This window comes from Hemicordylus capensis, chromosome 6, assembly GCF_027244095.1.
Source record: "Hemicordylus capensis ecotype Gifberg chromosome 6, rHemCap1.1.pri, whole genome shotgun sequence".
Classification (NCBI taxonomy): domain Eukaryota; kingdom Metazoa; phylum Chordata; class Lepidosauria; order Squamata; family Cordylidae; genus Hemicordylus; species Hemicordylus capensis.
The window spans coordinates 65,950,675-65,974,440 of record NC_069662.1 but is presented as its reverse complement, the minus strand read 5'-3'; positions in this window follow the sequence as shown (position 1 = coordinate 65,974,440).

The following is a 23,766-nucleotide window of genomic DNA, read 5'->3' as shown; positions in this document are numbered from 1 at the left end:
GAAAGTAACACGGTCTCAAAGCAAATGTGCTTTCTTTGCAGTAACTCAATCATTAAACATTCAACCTTTTGTAGTTCATACAAGGCCTATTAGCAATTTTCTCTTTCACTTGCCTTATTTAACCTTCCTTCAGCTGAAATATTTTGTTCACACATGAAAGTATGCAGAAATAGAACATCTCTCTCTTGAAAATATCCTGTTTCCAGTGTTCGATCTCTTTGTCACACAATGTGTAAAAAGATCCATTGCCTCCTGCCTGTAAGCCTTGCGTTGCTTACAGAGGAGAGATAAAAAGTGACAATGTGGTTCTGACACTTAGCTCCATCTAACCCAAGGCTTGATTTCAAAATGGAGAGTGAGGAAGGCAATGCATTGCAGATGTCCCATGCTTCCTTCACTTTCCACCCATCATTAAAGTAGGCCAGACCTAACCTTTATCAGAACAGTTCCTACCTTATATGGACTAGAATCACGCTGCCCACGGCCAGAATGGGCAGCATGGCTGGTTTGCCCTGGCCCCCTGGAAGAAGCATGAGGCACAGGCAAGCCTCATTGGCTGGTCGGCCCATGCAGGGGTGAGGCTTCGGCCACATGGCAGCCACCAGCCCCCATCATCCTCAGTCTGCTCTTGGAAGGTACTGAGAGTGGACGTGAAGGCTGGAGCTCCGATCAGCCTGAGACTATCAGCAGGGCCGTTCAGGCTTGCAGCCTTCACCATCCCGGGATGCGGTGGTGTCGGCGGGGAGGCAGGTTCTAACTTGAGAGGTGGTGGTGGCATCTGCTTGTCTTGAGTGGCAGCAGTGGCAGCTTTTCCTGGGCGGCGGAGAGAGTGGGGATAATTTCAAAAAAACCCACACACAGTTTGGTGGCAGGCCTCTGGGAAAGGGGTGGGCTGGGCTCATCAGGTGGCCTCCTCCAGGCTAGCCCCTGGGTTTATTAGTGGCCAGGCCCAGGGAGCAGCGGCATAAGAATGGGCCTGGGGGCTGTTTGCTGGGGCCTACGAGGCTTGGGGACAGTTTCCTTGAATCTTCAGTGGCCCCCAATAATTAGCTCTTGGTACAGGGGTCCCCAGTAAATACCTACAGCACGGGGATGGGCCTAGGGGTGGCTTTTGTGGGCCTGCACTCCTGTTGCGGTTGAGAATGGGGCTCAAGAAGGCCAAAGGCAAAACAGGGGGCAAGCCTGTCCAGCCTAACAGGAGGCCTGCTCCTGCCACTGATTCCTCTTCTGAGGAAGATAATGATATGGAAACCATTAGGGTGCTCTTAGCGCACTTGGTCCTTGGAAAAGGAGAAGCACGGGGGGACTGGGGAGAAGAGCAAAGGGAGTCCATTAGGGTTTCTGGCTGGGCCCAAGAGGTCTACTAGGGGTAAAAAAGGCCAGGCTAATGCAATCCCTGTCTGATAGGCTTGCAGCCTTGGTAGCCAGTAAACCTCGGCCTGCCCTGGTGGCGGTTGACGTGACTACAGACAAGTTTGTATCCACACCTGCTGCAGATCCACCTGGAGGCAACGGATGCAAAGCAGACAGGCATGGGCATGGTGAGTCCCTGCAGCACCCGTGGCCTTGGGGGGGCTCCCCCTATGGCAGCCCCATATGGCCCGTATTGCTGGCACCCTGGTTTTTATGGCCATGCCACCCCTTATGGTGTGTATACTCAGGTATGGCAAGGCGGGGAAGCAGCTGTAGCTGGGGGCCCAGTAGCTTTGCCCTCCATGGCACTAGGAACATCTGCACCTCAGGTCCCATACCTGCCAGGTGATTCTTCTCTCCCATTGGGGGACCATTTACTGCCCACAGTAAAGGAGCACATATGGCGGGGAAAGTTTGTGGACATCTTCCAGCTGCTCTTTAGAGAACTGGAGCCAGTAGTGAAGGAGGGAGAGCAAAAAAAGGAAGAAGAAAAATCTAAGTGCAAACTGGTTGAGCACAACTGGACTAATTAGCTATCAGCATATACATGGGCGTGGTGCTTCAGGTGCACCCATCCAAAGGTCCCACCCTTGTTAAATATCTAGACATAATCTATTGGGGAAATATGGATTTCATGGTGAACGCCTGGGAGCGCTACGATCGTTCCTTCCATCTTAGAGCCATGCTGAATCCTGCAATTCCATGGGATAAGCAGCATCAGGAGCTTTGGCTCCTTATCATGACCCCGTCAAGGCCCATTCAGGGTGAGCACTCCGACAGCGGTCACATCATTTCCAGGACTCCCACAGCACAGTCCTCTGGGCCTGTTGCTGCGCAGGGTGTTCAAACTACCTTGTTGTACTGGGAATTCAATGGCGGTGGCCAGTGGAATTGCTTGCCATGCCACTTTCGGCACAAGTGCAGTTTCTGTGGCAGAAAATACGTTGGTGTCCATTGTCAGTGAGCTAAGGGTTTCTGAGGGAGCTTCAGGGACCAGCAAGCAAGTGGTAGAAAGGGCGAGGGGGCCCCGCAAGGGGGAACACTGGAAAACGGCCCCAGCCCAGTTAGGCTCCTGGTTCTGGTGAACTTCCTGGAAAGTTACTCCTTTAGAGACCAGGCGGCTTATTTATGGGCAGGTTTTAGTTGTGTGTTCCGCATCCCTTGTTCTGGCCAGAGAATAAACTGTTTAGCCCAGAATCTGAAGTCTGTCCTGGGCATGGAGTCGGTGGTGCTAAGGAAGATCCACAAGGAGGTTGCGCTAGGATAGGTACTTGGCCCCTTTAAGGAGCCACCTATTCCTGACCTGCGCATCTCTCCGCTGGGGGTGGTGCCCAAGAAAGCCCTCAGGGAGTATAGGTTGATTCACCACTTATTTCCCCCCCGCAGCTCCTCAGTGAATGATGGGATCCCGGCCGAATTCTATTCTGTGAGGTACACCTCTTTTGATGAGACAGTCAGGGTAGTTCATTCCTGTGGGCCCAGTGCACTGTTAGCAAAATGTGACATCGTCTACATTTTGGCTGCTCCCAGTACACCCAGCCGCTTTCAACCTCCTCGGCGTCACCTTCCAGGGCCAATATTACATTGATCGAGCCTTGCCCATAGGCTGCTCGGTTTCCTGTGCCACCTTTGAGGCATTCAGCTCCATGTTGGAGTTGGCACTTCACTAAAGGGCCAAGCTAAACGCAACAGTTCACTTGCCAGATGACTTCCTTTTTTCTGGAAGGGCAGGGACCGACCAGTGTGTATGCCTTTTAGAGGCCTTTCAGGGTTTATGTTTAGAGCTGGGTGTGCCGCTAGCACATGATAAGACCTAAGGTCTCAGCCCTGTCCTCATGTTCTGGGCATTGAGCTGGACACGCAGTCAGGCAGCTCCAGACTCCCCCAAGCTAAGCTGTTGGTTTTGAGGCCTTGTTGCAAGACTGCATATGAGCACGCAAGCTCACACTGAGGCAGTTACTGCAGCTCATAGGTCACCTTAATTTTGCATATAGAGTGGTTGCCCCTGGCCGGCTGATCCTAAGGTGGCTTTGTGATGCTACCCTCAGCATTAGGGAAGTGCACCATCAAATTAGGGTCATGGCTCCCATACGGGCTGACCTGGGGCTGTGGGCATCCTTCATGGGTTCTTACAATGGGGTTTCCTTTTGGCGGGATTCACTCCCATTGGAGGCTGTGCTCCAGGTCCAGTCAGACACTTCAGGAGGTATAGGCTTTGGGGTGTACTTCCAGAGGTGCTGATGTGCTGAAAAATGGCCAGAAGCCTGGGTAACAGCAGGTATCACCAGTGACTTAACCTTCCTTGAGTTCCTAGGGTGGGCAAGGAAGCTATCAGAATTACTTGAAAGGAATTGGGCAAAGGGGTGATTTTTAAGTGATTTTTCGGACTGGTTCGGGTCCCATTATACTCTATGAGAAAAATAATTAAAAATATTTCAAATATTCATAAAAAATCATATGGGTGTCTGATTGCTTCAGGGTTTGCATGGTTGTTGGCACCCATGGGTTCTCCACAATAAGGAATAATGGCCTGGTTCGAGTCCCATTATATCCTATGAGGAAAAAATAAAAATAATTTCCAAAAATTCATAAAAAATCGTACGAGTGTCCGATTGCTTTGAGGTTTGGGTGACAGGTACCCCTGGGTGCCAGCTACCATACTTCCAATTTTTTGGCATCCAAACTGGTCCGAACCAGCCTGAAACAGTTCGGCTCCAAACCGAACCAGGGGGTGGTTCGAACAAAACCAAAACCAAACCACCCCCTCCTGGTTCGGACCCGGTTCGGATCCGAACCGAACTGGGTGAACCGGTTTTGTGCACATCCCTACATATAATAGGCAGTGCAGGGCTTTCCAGGACTTTAGGGAGTGGGTCAGGAATGTCCCCTACCTGCGGAGCATTTGATGCTGTTTGTGGTAAAGCTGAGGGGCAAGGGATTATCATGCAGAGCCCTAGCAGATTACCTGGTGACCATTTCCTTCTTTACCAAAGCTCAAAGTCTCAGGGACAACAAGGGAGACTTTAGGATCAGGAGGATGCTGGAAGGCTGGGCTAGGGTACACCCAGTGCAGGCAGATAGCCGTAGGCCACTTACACCCACCACCGTTCAGGGTGCCATTGAACGCTTTGGCGTTATCTGCCAGTCTCCCTATGAGGTGGAGCTCTTCCATGCTGCCATGCTGGCAATGTTCTTTGGGGCCTTCCACACTAGCAAACTGTTTCCCAGAGGACAAGGGTGCTCTATGGCCAGGGTAGTACAGTTTGGCGACATGGCCCTGGGCCAAGTTTCAGTTAGGCTCCAGCTTAGATTAGGGATAGAGCCTGTGGTGCTGCAGAGGGGTCGGGGACAGCCTGTGGTGCTGCATCCATCCAGCAACCCAACGCTGTGCCCGGTGGAGGCCCTGAAAAGTTACATTACCTTGTGTGGGCCAGGCGCCTGTACATCCATAGGGATGGTCAGCCCCCTCTCCCAATACCAGTTCTGGGTGGTGGCACTCAGATCCCTGGCAGCAGTGGGGGTTCCCACCAAGCATTTATCTCTCCACTCTTTTCTCATTGGCACTGCCACTACAGCTTCCCAGCTGGGTTTTTCTGGCAAGGCTATCCAATGCATTGGCCGATGGCAGTCCAACACATATAAGCGTTAAGTGCCTTGACTGCAGTCACTGGTTGTTTTCTCCTTGCAGGCCCAGAGCGACTGGTGGAGAGGGCATGAGTCCTCATCCTGGGTCACTCAATTGTGTTCTGGGCCCAGAATCTGGGCACAGTCTGGTACAGAGCTAGGACTTGGGAAGTGGTCCTCGATCTCCTGGATTAGCCAGCTGGGTATGGTAATTGTCCAATTCTTGCCCATGCTACAGGAGTTCCTGTCAGCTAACCCACCGCCCAACATCCTGGCTGTTCACATAGGTGAGAATGATCTAGTTAAACAGTCAGGGTTTTCCATCACCCATAATGTCCTGGAAGACCTCGCACAGGCTCAGGAGTGTTTCCCTGGGATTATAGTTATTTGGTCTGATATGCTGCAGTGTAGGGTTTGGAAGGGCACTAGGGACCCCTATAAGATTGAACGGGCCCGACATAAAGTCAACGTCCACATGGCACATTTCGCCTGGTCCCTTGTGGGGGTGTCTTTGGCACACCCTGACATTGTTTTCTCAGCACCTGAATTGTTTCAGGGGGATGGAGTTCACCTTTCACCCAAGGGAATGGATTTATTTCTTGGGGATCTCAAACAGGGATTGGCTGTGGTTTTGTGTGGTTAGTGGGCGGTGTGGGGTGTTAAGCTAGGCTAACCCCTGCTGTGGCAGGTACAGTGCGGTTGGGGATAACATCTGAGATTGGTGAGCACCTTCAGGTAACCATTTGGCTATAGGTCGGACAGGTCAACTCCCAAGAGGCTGTGCGGCTCTGGGAGATCTGGCCTGGACTGATCTACTCTGTCAGGCTAAGCTCCCCGGACTGGCTGAGTGGCTGCCTGGAGCCAAGGTGCATCACCCTATTCTATAGGCTAGGCATGCCCTAGTGGTGCATGCCTGTAGATACCACACTAGGGGTGGAGAGCCAATCCCTGTTCTTTAATAACATTGTTTTGAAGTTCAATTAATAAAGTTGTGGCCCTTATTTACACCAGTACCCTTGTGTCTTGTGTCTCCTTGGATGCGGGGCAAAGAAGATGTTGGAATGATGAGTTCAGGAGGGGAAGAAACTAGGAAGTGGATGTGCTGAATCTAAAGGAAGGAGAAGAAAAGGTTGGGAGGAGAGTAATGTGTTACTCAATATACCTTTAACACCAAATTGTTATGCCAGAAAGCCGGGCTCTTGCCTGGCGTGCAAGTCCAATCAACACACCAAGAGAGTGGAGGTCTAAACCAAAAACCAGTTTACTCTGCAGAATAGCAAAGGTGGCACTTTGGGAATAATTTCACAAAGCAAAAGCGCACCCCTCCTTCCTCAGAGGGGTTTTTTATACAGTCTTTGAATGATTACAGCATTTTACACATGACAAGCTTTCCCCGCCTCCTTTCTCGCCCTCCCAACCATTACTTAATGCTCCCTAAATATTTGTGTTAATATCAGCAAGTTCAAAAGAGCAAGTTAATGCAATCATTTTTAACTGGCATAGGGTCATGTAGCAATGTCTAACTGCCCACTTCCTCTTTTTTCCAGACACTGCATCACTCCTTATGTCCATTATAGCTATTCTTATAACCTTCTGTTAGCCTTTCTGATCAAAGCTCTTAGCTGTCAACTTTTAAACTGCAAAGAATCAAGCAGGGGGTTGAGAGACCTGTTTGCTCACAAAATGGAGTCAGACACAAAATGGAGTTAGTCTGGCCTCCTCATATCAAAATCAGTGGGGCGATTCTCATGATCAACAAAAATAGGGCTAGCAGAGGCTAGCCTGATTTTTGTTGACCGTAAGAACCACTGGGCTCACAGCCGAGCCCGGTGGTTCTTGAGCAGGTAACCCGCTCGAGAACCCCTGCTAAAAAGCAGGTTTGCGGAGCAAGTGCTCCAGCAAACCTGCTTTTTAGGATCATGAGTAGCTGTGGCGCACCTTCATGCCATGCCTACTCATGAGTAGACCCCCAGCCGGGAGGCGAAAAACCACCTCCTGGCTCCGGGGGTCTCCCCAGTATGCCCTGCATGCTCGCGCAGGGCATACTGGGCCTTGCGGGGGCCGCGCAGCCCCCGCTCCCCCTACCCCCTGCCGAGCTGGCCATTGTGTGGGCAGCCAATCTGGCCACCCAGGGCTCCCTGCCAGCTCACTGCCCCAAGCTCACTGCCAGCTCACTGCCCCAAAGATCAGCTCACTGATCTTGAGACCCGGTCCAGAATGTGTTTTGTTTTATAGCTGCTTTCCTTGTAAACTGAAAGGAATCTTATGTTTGTTTAACAAAGTTTTATTCAGAAAAAACTCCATTTGTTATCCTTCTCCTAGATTTGGCCACAAATAACCTTAATGTAGCTGGTATAACCTCACCTCCCTTGGTATGAAAAAAATCTCAAAATGGCAGCAGAACTCCTTTGTGCCAATTGAGCTACATGTGGGCCTTCCAAGACCCTCTGGCATGAAGAATCACACCAAGATACTTATAGATGTTGACCTGGACCTCAATGGACCAATGCGACACTCTAGACCTTCTAGCAAAAACCATAACCTTAGACTTCTGATAGTTAATAATTAAATGATTACCCCTGCAATAGCCACTCAACTGCCTAAGAGCTCTCCTAAGCCCAACAGGGGATCTAGCCATGATTGCTGCATTGTCTGCATAAAGAAGAAGTGAAATTCCAACTCCTGCAATGGTTGGAAGATGAAACCCTGGATCATTTAAGTTGGCTGCTAAATCATTAACATAAAGATTAAACAGTGAGAGTGCTAAAATGCACCCCTGCCTAAGTCCTTTGTTGGTAGAGATTGATTGAGACAGGGATCCTTTAGGGTTACATCTTACCCTTATGTTGGAATTTTCATGTAGATGACACATTAAAAAGAGAAGCCGCCTATCAATGTTGTTTTGAGCAAGTTTTTCCCTTAAGGTAGACCTTGAATCTAGCCAATGGACCACGGGGCAATTTGTTTTGTCTCCAAATCACCTGAATCAGCTAGATTCGGGTACAAATCAATTTGTACCTGACTCAATTTGCACATCCCTACATCTCTCCCCTTTATAACTAGAATTGAATTCAGTTAACATTAAGTGACAAAGTCTTGAAGTCTTTTAGGTGGTCTCCTATCACACACACCCCTCCTAATTCTTTGGATCTCTGGCACAGGAGCTGTTAGTGATCTGTTTTCTGGTACAGAGAATTGTCCATCACTTTCATCTGCCTAATCTGTGGGGTCCAAACTGAAGGCAAGATCAAATTCCACTCCAGAGATCAGGCTCCCTTTCCTCTTTTCTCATATTATGCGTGCGGGACATTCTCAAACTATTCCATTTGTTTCCATCATTCAATATGACAGGATCTCCTTGGATTTTGATTATTTGTTTTGGTCCAGAATATTGCCAGCATCCCTTTCTCACTCTTTCTCTGAAGGCAGTCGTACTCGGACAAAGTCCCCCACTTGAAATGTTCACTGTTTCACACCCTGTTTCTGATTCACATACAATTTATAGAGGCTATTCACACAATGGGAGAAATTCAGACTAGCCTCCGCTAGCCTGATTTTCTCCCATTGTGAGAACCACAGGGCTAGGCTGCGAGCCCGGTGGTTCTTAACCGGGTAATCCGTTAAACTACCAATGTCCTTAAACCAGGCTTGCGGAGCGAGTGCAAACCCAGTTTTTTGAATCATGTGTTGCTGCAGCACACCTCCGCACCGCGGCAACTCATGAGGAGACCCCTGGCCGGGAGGCTGAAAAGCAGCCTCCCGGCTCAGGGGTCTCTCCAGCATGCCCTGCACGCTCATGCAGGGCATGCTGGAGCTTCCGGGGGCCACACGGCCCCCAAACTCCCAAGCCCCCACCGGCTCTGTGACAGAGCTGGCAGTTGTGTGGGCGGCTGCTGCGGCCACCCAGAGCAGACTGACTGCTTGTCTGCAGGGAGAGCAGGCTAAGCCCGCTCTTCCCGTGAACCCTCTTCAGGCAGCTCCCACTGATCATGGGAACCACCTCATATTGTTGTTGCTTCTCCCTTACCCAATCATGAATCTCTGCATCCTCAGGGTGAGATGGCGTGGAAAGCCCTATCAGTTTTCGCCATTGGGTAAGTTTGGTGGTATAGCTTTGTGTCCTCTCAGTAGTTCAAAAGGTTATTTTTCTGTAGTAGAATTAGAAGTAATTTGATAAGCAAATAGAGTTTCACAGATTGCCTCTTTCCAGGGTTGTTGTGTAGTAGTAGTCAATTGTAAACTTTCTTTCATTAATCAGTCCATTCTTTCCACTAGGCTATTCCCTCAAGGATGGTACAAGGAAATAGTTTTGTACCAATCAGACCACTCAATCAGCCAGTCAATCAAGCTGTTAAGTGCTGGAGTTCAACAGTGGGCCAATTTGAAAACTAGTCTTGCAGGATGCTTCCCAGTTAAATGCAACATTCTTTCTTAAAAGAAGATGTAATGGAGCAACTACTGATGCAAATTGTCTAACAAATTTAGAGTAATCCTCACAGAGTCCTGAAAATCTAGAACAGAACTTGTAACATTCAGCAGTCACACTCAAAGTAGGGTTGAAATGATCATCTAAGGCTTGAAGAGGAACTTCATGGCATCCCCTTCTGAGTTGGCAGAACAAGTAAATGAGTATATATGCTCTGCCCTTTAGGGCCCTGGCTGTGACTCAACACTGTATAGCCTTCTGCTTAGCTGGAGTAAAATCAGGGCTTTGTATGGTAAGGAGGTAATTGCAGAAATAGAACCTCCATTGTTTCCAGGGAAGAGCAGGTTCTTCTGAGGTGGACAAGAAAAAAGGTGGTGGTGGGATACGAACCCTGCTGCAGTGGGCATCCAGTGAACAGCAGAGTCCAGGATTAATAAGGAAATGTACCTTCAGGAGTTTTGCAGGTCAGGAAGCTAGAGAAACAATTAGCAGCAGCAATAGCAGAGTGCAGCAGCCCAGTAATGCAATGAAATGAGGTTGCAGGAACTTCAAAAGCTTTGCAGGCTCACACGCATAGCTGGTTCAAAATCTTATCACCAAATGTTTTATAGCAGCTTCCCTCATAAACACAAAGCAATCTTATGTTTGTTTAAGCTTTATTCAGAAACAACTCCATTTTTTCTCCTCCTTTCCCATCCTTTACTATGGGGATTTTGGATCCTATGGTGGTGGTGATGAATTAAAACATTGTTTAAAATTGCCTGCTTGCCCATTTCTTTTGTGGGTTGGGTGGTAGGTTGCATCCATCATGCCCTACCACCCAACCCACTTTGGTGTCCCTAGGAGCTACCCATGAGGAACATTGGGGTGTTTTGAGTTTCTCCATTGTTCCCTATGGCTGAAACACTCAAGAGTTTGTTTCATCAAAAGAACCAGTTTGACCACTGTTTCAGTGAAACATTTCAGCATCTGCATTTTGTTTTGAGATTGAAACAAAATACAAAATCTGTTCCATACATATCCCTAGTAATAATGTATCTCACATAGGAAATGTGTGAAACAAAAGCCCTTCTAAAGGATGTTATTGATCTTGATGACCAGTTAGTTCTGTGAAGATATTTTTAGGGCGGGGGGGGATTGCTCATGTACAGCCATCAAAAATGGGATGGGAAATCCCACCCCAGCCTGTCACTCACCTCCTTGCAGGTACCACTCATGGTTACAGAGGCATTTGTCTGAAGAGATAAATGCCATATCTGTGATGGCGGGCACTTCCATGATAAGGAGACCGGGGCAAGCCTCCCACAAGTGAGGAAAGGAGGGCAACTGCCCACACCTATTGGTGCTCCCTAACACCTGGTGTTCATTGTCATGTCTCCTCTAATAATGATGGAGATACACAGATATCCAGGCTAGTTGATAGCCCCTCCATTAATTTGTCTATTATTAAGGACATAATATTGTTTTAAATTGCTCTCTTGGAATGTATGTGTTAGAAGGTTGATCAATATGAGAGAGAAAGAGAATATTGGGATGAGGCATTTCAAGCTGATGGAATTTATAGGAACATAGGAAACTGCCATATACTGTCAGATCATTGGTCTATCTAGCTCATTATTGTCTTCACAGACTGGCAGTGGCTTCTCCAAGGTTGCAGGCAGGAATCTCTCTCAGCCCTATCTTGGAGAAGCCAGGGAGGGAACTTGAAACCTTCTGCTCTTCCCAGAGTGGCTTCATCCCCTGAGGGGAATATCTTGCAGTGTTCACACATCAAGTCTCCCATTCATCTGCAACCAGGACAGACCCTGCTGAGCTATGGGGACAAGTCATGCTTGCTACCACAAGACCAGATCTCCTCTCCACAAGACCAGCTCTCCTCTCCAATTTAAACTTTGCCTCCATCACTAGTTTTTGCCTGGCCAGTTACCAGCTCTGGCAGTTGTCTGGCCAATGTGGTCAACTTCATTACTACTACTATGACAAATACCCACTATAGTTCCTTGCTTCTCACCATAACTAGCAAGTAATTTTGTACAACATGAGAAATAATGCAAATTTGCTTTCCATAATTTATGTAAACTGCAGAATTTGGGTTAGCATGGCGCATAATTTAGATTTGGAGTTCATACTTATCTACTCATAATTATGTTCTTTTCCTCTCCTTTAAAGAAAAAGTCAGGAAAAGAAACCATGTATTGGAAAAGATACTCACTCTGAGCTGTACAATCTATTCCTTGTTTTGAAAAGAACATTAATTTATAACCTGAGAGATTAGAATGATACCTTATTATTCTGCTTGACTGTGTATTGCATTTATATTACATGGATGTCTTTCAGTTAACAATGGTGTAATACTGTCTGGGAGATTGCTAAACTGGCACTTGAGTTTTGAAATATTGAAAAGAGACTATGATCAAACAGTCACTGTAATCCTTCTAATGCTGAAAATAGCTGTGTTCCTTGGGAATGAGGAGGATACACTGACGTTTATAGTATCCTGCTTTGCATTTAATACAACACACTCCATCTAACCAGTAGTCCTGGGCAAACATTAAAATAAACTTATGAAGGGAAGAGCAGTATTGTGTGTACTCTCCCTGCTCCTGACTCCTGTGTATTCAGATGAATGTCAAAATATAACCTACACATGTTGGTGATACTATTATTATTGTACTTTGCAATAGAAAAGTTCAATTGAACACATACAGACTCTACAGCAGATGTTCAGCTGAATATGTGGAGGTCTGGAGTGGGGACAGGGCACAGGATATAGCTCCTCCCACACACATCTTCATTGTAACATCTGCACAAGGCTATGTTTCTGTAGTATAGAGCATAAGCCGGGAAGCCAAGGGCTCCACTCTTGCCGTAGTCACAAACTCATTATGTGGCCTTAGGTAAATCGATAGGCTAGTTCACATGATGATAAACAGGTTAGGAGAACCATCATACCCTAGTATGGGAATTGTGAATGTGCTCCCAAGTTTGGAGCTGCCAATAGTGATCATCAAGTGGCAACTGGGTAGGAGACCTCCTTACTACTCAGCAGCTGTACCAAGCACTTTAATGAGGTAGATAGAAAATCCCTCGTACCCAGCTGCCACTTAACAGACAAGTCACTCTTGGCATCTCCAGCCATGTTTTTTACTCACACGGGAGCAGAAAATTGGAGCATTCACAATTCCCAAACTAGGGTGGGATGCTTCTCCTGCCTTATTTATCATCATGTGAACCTGCCTACTGTCTTTCACCCTGTACCAATATGTTGGTATATAATGGAACATGTTGTAAGGATTTCTGAAGGTACGATTATATGTTACAAAATAAGGGATTTCCCAACCTTGTTTCCTTTTTAATATTGATATGGCAGGGAAAACAATAGGTGTTTAACCTATGTCTTGCTCATTCTCCTGTGCAAATGCTTCCCAGGACATTTTGAGGAGTCCCCCCACCAAGTGAGCACAGTTGGAGGGAATTAGTTGTGTGGGTGGTATTTGCAAGGAGTGTGTGTGTGGGGGGGGGTCAGCATCCTTCCTCTGTCCTGGCAATCCTCATCTGCAGTTGCCCCACCATATTTACATTTTCTCAAGTTTAAACTTGTATTTTAGGGGTGTGCACAAAATTGGTTTGAGTCATGATCTGGGCATGCAAATAGTCTGTGAACATTTGCAGCGGCCTTCAAAATTGCCACTGAGAGTCAGGAGAGGGCTGGAAAAGCCCCCAAATGGGCCAAACTGGCCCAGAAAAGACAGGTGGGAGGCCAGGAGGGGGGAGGCGAAGCTTCAGACACATACACACACCTGTGGCCACAGCAGCACCCCCGGGAGGCTGCAGAACAACTTAAACTCAACTTAAACTAGAAAGTTTTGTAGAAGATTGGAAACCCTTTCTGTGGTATATGAAAAACAATGAATTCGGACTTACTAACAGGGCTTGAAATGTAAAAATAACCGTTGGGGAATTTATTTTAGTAATGAAACTAAAGGATTACTATGATGATGGAAAATAAGGACTAGGATATAACAACTAGATATATAAATATGAAGAAAATATTTACATGAGAGCAAATATGGTAGGGTAGGAAAACAGCTATCTAATTGTCCTCTTAAGTGATCTCACTGTTATTAGAATGATGTGAGATTGAGGCCTACTTCTCACAGTGTTGATAACCTATGGATGTTGCAGGCCTCTGTGAGCAGGAGGTCTGGAGACAGTTGTTTAGGAAACAAGGATTTATTTAGAAGTAACAAACAAAATAGGAAAGCCTGCAGCTATTCCAGCTGAGCTTATGGTTGAAGGGAGAGAGAGAGAGACTAACCAACTACTATCTGTGGGAGAGACTACTGAGAGACTAATGCTGGGAGAACAAAGAGGGGAGGAGTCGTGCAGTCTCTATCTATGCTCCTAAAGCCCTTAATGGTCATTAGGAGATATTGGTACTGAGAGCTGATGCTGCTAGAGTCCCAGCTCGAACACTCCTTATCATTGGCTCGTGCTGCTGTCTGTAAATTCCAACTTCTCTCTCAAGGTTTTGAAACGAATGCTGGGCAACGGTTTAGTTAGCACATCTGCTATCATGGCACATCTGCTATTGTTCAGTTGGACAATACTTCAATTTTACAAGTCCTTTTTGTGTGTGCATCCCACACATAATGACATTTTGTTTCAATGTGTTTTGTTCTAAATTTAATTTTCTCCATTTGTGAGATCTGAATGAAGCTTTGATTATCCTTGAACATCTCAGTGGGTTTTGGTTCATCTATGTTGAAATTCAACCATAGCTTGTGTAGCCACGCCACCTCTTGACATGCCTGAGCAGCAGATACATATTCTGCTTCACTAGATGAAAGAGCAACTATTGATTGCTTTGCAGATGCATCAGCTGACTGCTCCCCCACCATAAAAGACCACATAACCAGTGGTTGTCTTCTGGTCTGTTTGATCCTCAGCCCAGTCTGCTTCCATATAGCCTACTAATTTGGGTCCACAACAAGCAGGCAACTTTAATTTTAGATGGATTGTCCTTTTCAGGTACCTGCCTAGTCTCTTTACTGCAGTTCAGTCATCTTTTCTCAATGCACTTACTTTCCTTCTCAAGATTTCCATGGATGCAGCTATATCCAGAGGCTCTTCTCACCAATCATGAGAAGAGCCTCTAGGGGGTTTGTGAGGAGAGCGGGCTAAGCCTAAGCTAAGTATGGTTCAGACTTGAACCAGACCAGACCAGCCAGTTCCATGCACACACCTAGTTATAAACAAGTTTATCAACAAAAACACATTTTGTTTTCAAGAGCAGTGAAGCAACAGGTCGGTATAGAAATCGAATTATTATTATTATTATTATTATTATTATTATTATTATTATTATTATTATTATTAATTATCTCCCACTCGCTGAACTTTCTGCAGTCTAGTCTACCAAAGCATGAACAGTTGTGACTAGGCCTGCCTTTTCTGAAAAAGGACACAGCTGCGTCTGTGTGGGAATCAGGCCTTGATAATTGTCATCAAGATGTCCAAACTAGCCTCCAATGAAATCCATTGCATTTGAAATTATACAGAAATTCACTCTGAAATATTGTATCTGAGATAGCTCATTCATACATGCAAGTCATCTGTTAAGGATCTCAGATTTATAGCCTATGTCAATTAGAGCTTTATAAGTTAGGAGAACCTATGACACTTAATTTGTACCTAGGAGACTACAGTAAAAGTGCACATACCACTCCCTTTCAAGCTAGTAACTGAATATTAGAGCTGTGCATGAAATGGATTTTGTGTTCTGTTTTGAGCTCAAAATGGAATGCAAATGAAAAATGTTTCATCAAACTGACTGTTTTGACAAAACAACTCGAAACGTAGGGCACAATGGGAAAATTTTAAACACCCCATTATTCCCCATGGGTAGCTCCGAGGGATACCAAAGTGGCTTGGGTGGTAGGGCATCATGCATGCTACCTACCAAACAACGCACAAAATAAATGGGAAAGCAGGCAATTTTGAACAAATTTTTAACTTTCCCCCCAATCCTCCATAGGATACTATTGCTCCCTATGGCCTGTTGATGAAACTGCCTCGGAGAGTGAGTGGTCAGCACCCCCAGTTCAGGTAAATGTGGGGAATTTAGCTCAAAATGGGAGGGAGTTCCAAGCAGTTTTAATCAGTGCAAGCATCTGAATTTAAGAAAATCAGCTTGAGAGAGAGGTTTTAATTAACAAAAAGGGGTTTATCGTAAGAAAACAAATAAAAGTAATAAGACTAAGTTACTAGGTGGCCCTAATGTAAAGGCAATACAAATATGTTTTAAAATAGACTATGGTAAGGCACATTTAGCTTAAAGTTCAAGATTCTGTGTAAATTCCTAGGCGGACAAGAGAGAGATGCTAAGAGAGGGGGAAGAGGGTATTTTGAATCAAAGTGATAGAGGGGGGTCCTGAGAGCCAGACAACCACTATACTGCACCTTTCTCTAGGCAATAGGGTTCAAGTAGGGGGAGACTTGTGTCTTTCAGGGACAAGGAGGAGGAAGGCAGGAGGGTTGCAGAGGTTAGTGAAAGGATAGATGCCCACAAGATAGATATCTTGGTGGGCTCAGCTCCCTATGCCTGCTAGGGACGCTGGCTGGAAGGGCACAAGGACTGATCCAGGTAGTGCTTTCAGATCGGATGGCCCCAATATAGAGGGGACCACCAAGGTGGTCTGCTGGAGTTCTTGTTGCAATGGAGTCTCAGGTGTAGCACATGAGGAAGCACGCAATGGAGTCCCCAGCAGGATGGAAAGAAGAACACACTGGGTCATGGAGTCAGGGATACTTATATCCCAAAACATGTCTTGGAGGCATACTTTGTCATACTTTGCTGAATAGAAGAGCCAGGATGGGTTGGCATGGAATGCATTGTGTCTGATTGTGAATAGCCTGTATGCAAGGCTGATTGTGATGAAAACTAGAGTATACAGGTGTGTCAAAGAATATCCTGTGTTGGGACTGACTCTCCCAATAATCCTATCAAAAATTTTGATAGGCACACTTTCAAAGTTACACCACTGACTCATCTTTTTTGTGATGGAAGCTGCTGCTGCATTTGTCTAATCAGCTTCCCCTTCCTAGCCTAATTGCTTTGTTAGCAACAGGTGTTATCTCTCTTGTGAGAGGATAAGGGGAGTTTTTAGAGTTCATTCCAAGTCCAAAATGACCTCAGATGCCAGATAACTCACAATAGCTAGTTTTGGAGTCTGCTTATCTGGGGGCACCCATAGGGAGAGGAGGTGTGAAGCCAATCCTCTTTGCAATTTGGGTTACTTGCAGCCCAAATCTAGGGGTGACCAGTCCACTGCAAACTACCATCTGCTGGTCACCTCCAGACTTGACTACTGCAATGCGCTCTATGTGGGGATGCCTTTGTATGTCATCTGGAAACTGCAGGTGGTTCAGAATGCAGCAGCCAGGTTGGTCTCTGGGTCATCTTGGAGAGACCAAATCACTCCTATCTTAAAAGATCTTCACTGGTTGCCGATAAGATTCTGGACAAAATACAGAGTTTTGGTTATAACCTATAAAGCTTCGGCCCTGGGTATTTAAGAGAACATCTTCTTCTCTATGAACCACAGCGCCCACTGAGATCATCAGGAGATGTTCGTCTGCAATTGCCACCGGCTCGTCTGATGGCTACTGGGGGACGGGCTTTCTCCATCGCTGCCCCGAGTCTTTGGAACATGCTCCCTGCTGAAATAAGAGCCTCCCCATCTCTTATAACTTTTTAAACGGCAGTTTAAAAAGCAGACACATATGTTCACCTAGGCTTTTAATTAGATACTGTTTTAATTTTTAATAGTTTTAGCATTTTAAATTTTAAATTGTTGTAATGTTTTAACCTTTTTATTTGTTGTTTTAATAGTTTTGTTGTGGTATATAAATATGTTAAGTAAATAAATAAATAAATAAATAAGCGACTTGTCCCTATTTATAACATAAACTGGGAGCTCATATTGCAGTGCAGCTCCTGAGCATAGCAAAAATGCAATCTCCAAGCCTGGAGATTCAGCTGTATACAGGAAGGCTTCTGGGAGCCAGGCAGAATAAACTCAGCTAGTGACAGGCTAAAGCAAGCTGTACTCACAGAGTGCATTGTACACAAGTTTTACATTGCAATTTGCAATGCATTTTGACACTCTGACTTTAAAAACACTGCAGAAGCACACAGTAAAAGGGAATCTGTTCCTCCCAACACAGAACACACATTGCAAATACAGTCCAAAAATGGCCAAAAAAGGATCACTGTCCCAGAATCCGCTGCCAGCCACAGTGCCTGTGCTGCAGTAACATCATTTGGACAAGTTGCTCTCTCTCACACAATTATGACTCCTTACATTTCTAGCATTGCAACAGCTGCCACAGCAGCACCGTTAGCAGCAAGCATGGCCTAAGCTCAACTAGAGCAACTTCAGCCAAATTTTGACTGAGTACAGCTTGCAATGCAGATTGCAGAGCAGTGAATGAAGCACAAGTTATTCTCAAGGCCAGACATAGAGCTCATCAAAGCAATCGTCAAGAAATATCAGAGAGAGGGAAACAAAACAGCAACACAACTTCTGGTTCAGATGCTGAAGGGAGGACAGCGTTTTTGTGAGCTGTGCTTTTAATCCTTTAAGTTGTTTAGTTTTGCTTCTTTTATCAGTAGCTAGCTGATATTGAGGATGCTGAATCCTGAAGTTTAGCAGCTGGTAGCTTAGTTTGTACTATATGAGTCATTATTTGCTCAGGTCGACTTAATTAGAGAGAACTGAGAGCTAAGCACCAAGTATAATTTTTCTTTTTGTCTGCTATCTTAAGAGGCTTCCTGATAATAATTTTTGAAGCTGGCTTAAATTTTTACTGGACTCTAATATAACAAATTTTACTGAAAAAATCTTTATCGATTCCTAGTGATGATGATGAGCTGAAGGGTAAAGGAAGTTTAGCCCTATAAATTTAGAATGGGGGTAAAATAAAAATCTTGAAGCTGGCAACAGAGGAAGGTAGACTATCTCTTGGTTGTTGATAATTATTTTGAAAGAAGAAGCTGGTATAAATAATGAGAAAGAAGCGAATTAAAGGAAAGGTGACTAGTAGTAAGGGACAACTACATGTTAAACACGCTGCAATAAAATTATCTACAACTTCTACTCAAAGTTCGACTCTTTCCTTATAACACAGCCACTAGTGAGAGGGAATATTGAAGATTTTTCTGTTGAGCCTCATAGTGCCCAAGTGGCTAAAGCTAAAATTCTATTGCTACAAGAACGAGGCATTTTAGAGGGTCTACTGAATTCTTCTGCCTTTGGGAATTTTGCTTCACCTTCTTCAACATTATCGGTGTTGTTAGATGGGAATGGAGATATTCAAGCTGATTTAATGACCAAAAACTCCCTAGTAGCTGATTTAACAACTGATCCTAATCTAAATACTTCAATTTTAATGACAGAAACACTGATTTGTTTGTTTCAGAGATTCTCAACAACATTGCTAAATTAGATGAAATCAGTGCACAGATAAGTCATATAAATAACTCTGTTTTGTAAAACAAAACCTCTTGATTTCTCAGAGGCTTGTATACAAACAACACCTGTTGATTGAGAAGCTGATCATTGCTCTTCAATTGTGAGCAATTCCTTTATTGAACCCAATTCATGGGTTATTTTTCAACCTTGTCAAAGTGAACTTATTATTATTTTGGATCAACATAACTTACATTGTTGGGATAATTTATATAGTATTAAAAAATCTTTGGCACAGTTGTTAAGTTTTTGCATGGAAACTATCTATCTGAAAACGTTCAAGAAACAGTTTCCACGAAACCCATGTGTTTTGAAACTGTTGTTATATTTTGAGTATGAGTTAATCCCAGCTTCTCTGATAAGGATGAGACAGTTCCTGAGCAGGTGGAGTATTTTTCCAAAAAGGGTATTCTCTAAAGCTTTACCTGAAACTCCAACAGATAAATACTTTATTCAAGTCAAAAAATATATGTGGCATAGGATGGGGAAGTTCCATCCAAAACTTCTTGACAAACAAATTCAAGTTTATCTTTCCTTTACAGAAAAGATGTCAGAAACCACAAAAAATCATGAACAGCAGCTGGAGGTTCTGGATGAATCACAACTGATCACGATATCTCAAATTAAGTGTTCTCTGGAGACTGTAAGGACATCAACAGCTATGTTGCTGGATGCATAAAGTGTTCTTCCTAGGACTAATGATACAATTTTTGTAGAGAGTTGCGGAAGGGTGAATGTGATGAACACTCCCTTAAGGGAAGGAAACCTATGCACTATTTTAAATTTAGAATTCCATTGTGGGAAACAATCTCTATTATCTTCCAAGATGGCTAATCCAATCTTCTGACCATCTAGCAACTCTAAATGACAATTCTTTATCCTCTTTGGGAAGGGGCAAATGGAGTCTAACACCTTTAGGCATTAAATCTTTGGACCCTCTTAGATTTGTTCCAAATTTACCATTAGCATCTGACCCACATTTGGATGATTTCTATGCTTTGTTCTCATCCAGCAACGTAATACAAATTGAGTCCCCGAGTGTAAACAGAAATCTGTTAAGACAGCCTAATCAATCTTTGGAGAACTCTTCCTTGGAATTATTAACTATTATTATGTTAGAACAATCATTTTAGTACAATTCTGTTATATTCCAAATACCATCTAAATTGGATCTGATGGATCAGTATGACAATCAAGATAAAATAACGGCTGCACAGCAAATTGTGGAGAAATCAGGGATGGAAGATTGACATATTACATTACACCCACATCGGCAGTTTGTCTCTATAATATATTGGAATATTCATGGGTGGGGCTCAAAATTATTGGATTGTGACTTTTTAAATTTCCTCTCTACATTTGATATTATAATTTTGCACGAGACTTGGTGCCTGGGTGAGATAAAATTATCTAATTATACCTCATATATGAGGTCTGCTCTCACAAGTTTGAAAGCCGGCAGACCATTGGGAGGTCTTGGTATCCTTGTCAATTCTCATCTGAATGTGCAGGCTAAGAAAGTATCCTGCCCTGCTGATTGGGCTATGGCAGTGTTGGTTTCTTACCACAAAACCAAGTTTCTTTGTGTTAATTTATATATTCCTACTCATAGTTGTAATTCTCACATTGAGGCTATATGGGAAGAAGTTGAATTATATATTTTAAAGTTAATTGACAAGTACCCTAATGTCTTTCTGATTGTAGCAGGGAATTTCAATGTGATAATAGAATACAATGATGTTTTACTTTATGGAAAGTTTTCCCTGTGGCCGCCACCAGATGACCTGGAGCTTGGCCCTTCTAATCGTATTTCTCTAGACACAAAGAGCAATTTTGCGGGGCTATGTTTAGCCCGTATGGCCAATAATTTGGATTTATTAATTATATATGGAATAGCCCCAGGAGTTTGCCCAGGGCAGTATACTTTCCATCGGGGAACTAATCTGACTACCATCAACTATGTATTAGTTTCAAGAGACTTATTTAACTTAATAGGTAAATTTAGTATGAATGCTAGACCAGAAAGTGATCATTACCCTTTAACGCCAATCTATATTCTTGTGGAACATCTTAAGTCCCATAAGGATGTGCAGGATTTTCAGTCTGTAGACTCTGGGGGTCCCAGAATTAGGTGGAATCACTAAATTGATCAAGCCTTTTCCTTATGGATCAAATTTGGAGGTCGGAGAAACAGTTAGGGAGGGTTTGCTTGGTGTTCTGACTGAAATGGACAACGACCCCCATATCTTTAAGAGTTATGAGACCCTTACATATTTAATTAAATCCCTATATATTAAATTATACCATGCCAAGCCTAAATCAAAATCAAAATCTGCCTTTTCCAAAATATGGTTTGAGCAAGAGTGCATAGGTGTGGGAATATCTCGTCACTCTTTCAAAATATGCTATTTTCAACCCTTCTATGCAATTTGATATTGAAATATCAAAAAGGAAAGAGGTCTATAAAGCTCTTCTTAAAGCCAAGAAAAGGGCTGCAATGCAAAAGAAATGGTTACTCCTGATAAACTCAGCAAGGAATAATGACTCAGTGAGTTTCTGGAGGCTGACTTCATTATCAAACAATAATGTTTACTCCAACCAAGTTTGTCCAATTACCTCTGAATCATGGGAGGCACATTTTCAGGCACTTTATAACGAACAAATGGCATGTCCCCAGATTGATTTTCATATAGATATCTTACTGCATTGGCCTTCGGTTTCCACATTTTGCAGTTGAAAAGCTGGAAAGCTCCTGGGAATGACTGTATTCCTTTGGAACTTTTGAAGGCGCACATTGATTGGTGGGCCCCTGTGTTGGCTGCTTTGTTTACCTACAAACTGCTCAATTTCCCCGTGACTGGGGATCAGCTATCGTGGTTCTGATTTACAAGAAAGGCAGTAGGGAAGAACCTTCTAACAATAGGCCAATCAGACTGTTTAAATATTATAAGTAAACTCTACACTAAGCACCTATGTGTCAAACTTTGCGCTTGGATGGAGCATGAGTGTATAACTGAAGGTGAGCAGGCAGAGTTTAGATCCAATAGATCTGTTCTAGATCACGGTTTAGTCTTGCAATATCTTGTGGACAAACAAATTAGGATCAGTAAAAGACCCCTGTTTGCCGCCTTTGTGGATTTTAAAATAGCTTTTGATACAGTTTTTAGAAGCCTATTATGGATTGGCAAATTGGCTGATACATCTGTTGTTATGGATTGGCAAATTGGCTGATACATCTGTTGATCAAAGGCTCTTGCTCTTGCTCATTAAATTGCATGAGAATTCCTCCCTAAGAGTGTGTTTGGATTCTGCCGGTAATCTTACTAACCCAGTTCCAGTCATGAAAGGTGTGTGTCAAGGGTCCTTACTTATTCAATTTTTACGTTAATTATTTGATCAAGTGCCTGCAGAAGTCTGATACTCATGCCCCCAAATTGGCCAACAAGAAGACCTACTTCTCCTTGTCTGGTGAGAGAATTGGGAATGCAGGGGGGAACTTGAAGAATAGCTCTAATAAATTTAGACTGTACAGCTTCCAGCGGGCCAAAATTACTAGGAGGCCCCAATTGGGCACCATAAAAAAATAAGGGATAAACTTTAGCAACAAATAACTTAATCGCGGCTGGGATAAACGAGGCCCTCTCATAAAATGGACTGATTTTATTTTGTTTGTAGAAATGTGTGCATTTTGTATGGATAAATTTAAGTGGGCATTTCGCAAGCCAGAAGACTGGAAGACAACTCCAAGATATTTAAACAAGTTGACCTGCTCGATTTTGTGCCCTGCATAACCTAATTGTGATATCTTGGACGTTTGGCGAACACTAAGATTTTCATTTTGTGATAATTGACCTCAATGGATTCCTCCCTACAGAAATCACATAATATACCAAGGGCACGTTTTAATCCCATGGGAGTCTGAGTCATGATGGCCATATCATCTGCGTAAAGAAGAATGGGAACATGTCTATTGGTCAGTTCTGGAGGGTGAATAACAGGAGTCGAAAGACATGACACTACAGAATTGATATAAATGTTAAACAGAATAGGTGCTAATATGCAGCCCTGTCTTACTCCTCTAAAGGTGAAGATTTTTGAGGATAAATGACCTCTCGGGGTATATCGAACCTTTAAACAAGAATTCTTGTGTAGATTAATAATCAGTAGCAGAAGGCGGATGTCAATTGATAGTTCTTTCAATTTCATCCAAAGTCTTTTCCTAGAGATGTACTCAAAAGCTGTCTTTAAATCAATAAAGGCTACGTAGAGAGCAGAGCCAGGGTTTTGCATGTATTTGGCTGCTAAAAATTGGAGGGTAAAAGCATGCTCTATGGTGGACTGGCCTGCTCTAAAGCCCGCTTGTTCAGAAGCTAAAACATTGTTAGATTCCACCCAATCAGTCAGTTTGCCTAATAGGTGTTGGGGGTATAGTTTGCTGACTGTGTTTAAGAGGCTTATGGGTCGATTGTTAGCAGGATCATCACATCTCCCTTTTTTATAAATGGGGATTAAGATAGCTACTCCCCAATCCTTCAGTATACAAGGTGTTGGTTATGACCTATAAAGCTCTAAACAGCTTGGGCCCTGCATGTTTAAGAGAATGTCTGCTTCATCATGAACCCCACGGCCCACTTAGATCATCTGGAGAGGTCCATCTGCATTTGCCACTGGCCCATCTCGTGGCCACTCAGGGACGGGCCTTCTCCACTGCTGCCTCGAGGCTTTGGAATGTGCTCCTTAGTGAATGTGCTCCTTAGGGTGCTCCTTAGC